Consider the following 5,161-nt stretch of genomic DNA (forward strand, 5'->3'; position numbering starts at 1 on the left):
ATGAGGTTCGAGAAAAGGTGGGGGAGATAAATTACAGGTGTATCAGCCCGGAAGGAGGAAACGGGAGCAGCTTTATCATGTAAACCTGCGAAAACCTTGGAAAGATCGAGAGTGGTTAGTTACAGACATCACTCCGGGCATATCACCAGAGAGTTCTCTACCTTCAGCCAGGGATGCGTCCGGGGGAGAGGTCAGGATAAGTGATGCTCTCACTAAACAGCAGCGACGGGCGGCTCGCTCACTGGTGCAGCAGAATACCGACGTGTTCTCAGAGCTACCGGGTAGGACTACAGTTCTCCAACATGACATTGTCACCGAACCTGGGGTAAGGGTGCGAATGAGACCGTACCGGGTACCCGAAGCCCGGAGGCAAGCCATCACGGCTGAGGCAAAACAGATGCTCCAGTTAGGCGTCATTGAGAAATGACGGAGTGGGCTAGCCCCATCGTACTGATTACAAAACCAGACGGATCGTTACGCTTCCGTAACGATTTCCGAAAACTAAATGAAGTGTCGAAGATTGACCTTTATCCAATGCCCAGGGTGGATGAGCTGATTGAGAGACTGGGGTAGGCCCAGTACTTTACCACGCTCGATCTCACCAAGGGTTACTGGCAGGTACCTCTCACGAAATCGGAGGAGGAAAAGACCGCCTTCATAACTCCGGAGGGTCTATATCACTATGCGGTCTTACCTTTTGGGTTACATGGGGCCCTGGCTACATTCCAGAGGTTGATGGACATAGTGCTCAAGTCTCATCAGGAGTACGCCTCCGCATATCTAGATGATATTATCATCTTTAGCACCGACTGGCATACGCATCTATCCCAGGTACAAGCAGTGCTGGATTCTCTCAGAGCAGCGGAGTTAACGGCAAACCCGAAAAAATGTGCGATAGGGCTAGAGGAAGCCCGATATTTGGGGTATGTGATTGGCCGAGGAGTTATCAAGCCCCAAATCAATAAAGTTGAGGCCATAAAAAATTGGCCTAAACCGTCAAGTACACAGCAGGTGAGGGCGTTCCTTGACATCCTTGGGTATTACCGCTGGTTTATACCTAATTTTGCTGGGAGAACGGCGGCCCTGACCGATCTCTTGAAAGGAAAAAAATCAGTAATGGTTCAGTCGAACCTTCAGGCAGAAGAAGCCTTTCAGTCCATGAAGTTGGCCCTGTATGGACAGCCGGTCCTCATCAGCCCCTACTTCAAGGAAACTTTCATTGTACAGACAGATGCCTCAGAAGTAGGCCCAGGGTGCCAGTGGCGACTTTGCCAATCCTGGTGTTATGTGGCAAATGCCAAGCGTCCTGCACGGTGTTGGGCTGTGAGCACAACCCCCATCTGTGGACGTCAGACCATCATACCACCCTCATGGAGTCGGTTTCCAACCGATTGTGCAGACACATGCACATTTGTGACCTGCTGGAGGTCATTTTGCACGGCTCTGGCAGTGCTCCTCCTGTTCCTCCTTGCACAAAGGCGGAGGTAGCGGTCCTGCTGCTGGGTTGTTGCCCTCCTACGGCCCTCTCCACGTCTCCTTTTGTACTGGCCTGTCTCCTGGTAGTGCCTCCAGCCTCTGGACACTACGGTGACAGACACAGCAAACCTTCTTGCCACAGCTTGCATTGATGTGCCATCCAGAATGAGCTGCACTACCTGAGCAACTTCTGTGGGTTGTCGAGTCCGTCTCATGCTACCACAAGTATGAAAGTACAACCAACATTCAAAAGTGACCAAAACATCAGCCAGAAAGCATTGGTACTGAGATATGGTCTGTGCTCCCCACCTGCAGAACCACTCCTTTATTGAGGGTGTCTTGAAAATTGACAATCATTTTCATCTATTGTCTATTCCATTTGCAAAACAGCATATGAAATTGATTGTCAATCAGTGTTGCTTCCTAAGTGGACAGTTTGATTTCACAGAAGTTTGATTTACTTGGAGTTATATTCTGTTGTTTAAGTGTTCCCTTTATTTTTTGAGCAGTGTATTTGATATGTAACTTTCTATGTATTTGTCTCTACTTGTTCTTATTGGGGTTTGTTGTTAAGAGTTTTTTTTTAATATGGGTGTGATCTCATTGGTCATGTAATCGGTGTATTACTTGTAATTGGTTTCGGAAATATTTAAAAGATCACAGAACCATGTCATAGTAGCTTGACAAAGAAAGGTGGTTGGCATTGGAAACGCGTTGCTATGTGAATCCCCATGTACCTTGTGACCTCATCAGATTTTAAAATGATGTAATAACAACTTGGAATTTTTTAATACAACGTTTTTGGAGATGGAATTTTTCATTTCTTTTCTTGCAATACATTGTGCAGACTGCCGGTTGGGAGCTCTTATGACAGGAACTGCCCAAACCCGACCAGCTGATCACCCACTACCAGGACGTAATGGAATAACGCCAGGGGGCGCCAGAGAGCAGCATTCATAAAAGTAAAAGCTTGGTAACTTTTGAATGAAGCATAATTTTGAATCACTGTAAATTACAAAACTATTTATTTCCACCTTTTCTGGTTGGTTTACTGTATTCTTTATGGTGGCACAACCGCTTTAATTGTTTACCCTTAATGCTATGTACTGTATATAGCTAGAAAATATTAGTGTCTGCTATGTATGGGGCAATGCTGCGTTTAGGAGAAATTACATAATAAATTGTGCAGGCTAAAATTTGGGTCTAAAGTAACATATTAGCTGAATGGAATTTGACTTAATGGAATTTTTCACTTCTTTTTTTGCATTGATTCCAAGTGTGACCACACGTTGTTCCTGGCTTCAACACACTGAAATCCCTGGAGGGTGAGCTGACTTCCATTTGTTCTCTATTGTTATGCACCATGTACTCTTGGTCACAAGGCCCCCTGCTGTAAGCACAGAGTGTCTGTCATTCACCCCCTCCCCCTGTGCTCATAGCTGATCTCCAGGTGGGACACCTCCTCCCCCTGCTTCATAGCTGATCTCGGGGTGAGACACTCCCCCCCCCCCTGCACTCACAGCTGATCAACGGGTGAGATACCTCCCCCCTGTGTTCACAGATGATCTCCAGGTGAGATACTCCCTCCCATTGTGCTCACAGCTCATAGCTCATCTCCAGGTTAGACACCCTCTCCCCCTGCGCTCACAGCTCATCTCCGGGTGAGATCATCTGCTTCACAGACTTGAGAGCCCGATAGCAGGGAAACACTTCCCATGCTTAGTCTGTGAAGCAGATGATCTCATCCAGAGCTGAGCTGTGAGCACAGGGGGAGGAGGTGTCTCACCTGGAGATGAGCTGTGAGTGCAGGGGAGTATCTCACCTAGAGATCAGCAGTGAGTCAGTTGACCACACCCACCGCAAGTTTCCGTAGCTCATTGGTACCCCTGCCAGTAATAGAGGTACCTTTTGAACGGATTGCAATGGACTTGGTAGGGTCCATTGTAAAATCCGCTCGTGGCCACCAACATATACTGGTGGTCGTTGACTGTGCCACCCGGTGCCCGGAGGCTATACCGCTATGCAACACCTCGGCATAACAAATTGCACAGGAGCTGTTTGCTATGTTCTGTCGCCTTGGACTACCTAAGGAGATCCTGATGGATCAGGGGACCACTTTTATGTCCAAAATGACAAGGGAACTGTGCAAACTGCTAAAAATTAAACAATTGCGCACCTCGGTGTACCAACCTCAAACCGACGGGCTAGTAGAACGGTTCAATAAAACCCTCAAGTTCATGTTAAAAAAGGTGGTTTCTAAGGACGGAAGGGATTGGGACATGTTGCTACCCTATTTGATGTTCGCCATCCGTGAGGTACCCCAGGCTTCCACAGGGTTCTCTCCCTTTGAGTTATTGTACGGCAGACACCCTAGAGGTCTGTTGGACGTAGCCAAAGAGACGTGGGAACAAGACCCGACTCCACATAGGAGTATAACTGAACACGTGGCTAGCATGCAGGACCGGATCGCGGCGGTCATGCCCATCGTGAAAGAACATTTGTTAGATGCCCAGGCAGCCCAGAGGTGCACATATATTAAAATAGCCAGAGTCAGGTCTTTTAACAAGGGCGATTGGGTGTTAGTACTTGTACCCACAGCCGAGAGTAAGCTCATGGCCAAGTGGCAAGGGCCATATGAGGTTCGAGAAAAGGTGGGGGAGATAAATTACCGGTGTATCAGCCCGGAAGGAGGAAACGGGAGCAGCTTTATCATGTAAACCTGCGAAAACCTTGGAAAGATCGAGAGTGGTTAGTTACAGACATCACTCCGGGCATATCACCAGAGAGTTCTCTACCTTCAACCAGGGATGCGTCCGGGGAGAGGTCAGGATAAGTGATGCTCTCACTAAACAGCAGCGACGGGCGGCTCGCTCACTGGTGCAGCAGAATACCGACGTGTTCTCAGAGCTACCGGGTAGGACTACAGTTCTCCAACATGACATTGTCACCGAACCTGGGGTAAGGGTGCGAATGAGACCGTACCGGGTACCCGAAGCCCGGAGGCAAGCCATCACGGCTGAGGTAAAACAGATGCTCCAGTTAGGCGTCATCGAGAAATGACGGAGTGGGCTAGCCCCATCGTACTGATTACGAAACCAGACGGATCGTTACGCTTCCGTAACGATTTCCGAAAACTAAATGAAGTGTCGAAGATTGACCTTTATCCAATGCCCAGGGTGGATGAGCTGATTGAGAGACTGGGGTAGGCCCAGTACTTTACCACGCTCGATCTCACCAAGGGTTACTGGCAGGTACCTCTCACGAAATCGGAGGAGGAAAAGACCGCCTTCATAACTCCGGAGGGTCTATATCACTATGCGGTCTTACCTTTTGGGTTACATGGGGCCCTGGCTACATTCCAGAGGTTGATGGACATAGTGCTCAAGTCTCATCAGGAGTACGCCTCCGCATATCTAGATGATATTATCATCTTTAGCACCGACTGGCATACGCATCTATCCCAGGTACAAGCAGTGCTGGATTCTCTCAGAGCAGCGGAGTTAACGGCAAACCCGAAAAAATGTGCGATAGGGCTAGAGGAAGCCCGATATTTGGGGTATGTGATTGGCCGAGGAGTTATCAAGCCCCAAATCAATAAAGTTGAGGCCATAAAAAATTGGCCTAAACCGTCAAGTACACAGCAGGTGAGGGCGTTCCTTGACATCCTTGGGTATTACCGCTGGTT

This window comes from Phyllobates terribilis, unplaced genomic scaffold, assembly GCF_046119375.1.
Source record: "Phyllobates terribilis strain yellow unplaced genomic scaffold, ASM4611937v1 Scaffold_222__1_contigs__length_3263388, whole genome shotgun sequence".
Classification (NCBI taxonomy): Eukaryota; Metazoa; Chordata; class Amphibia; order Anura; family Dendrobatidae; genus Phyllobates; species Phyllobates terribilis.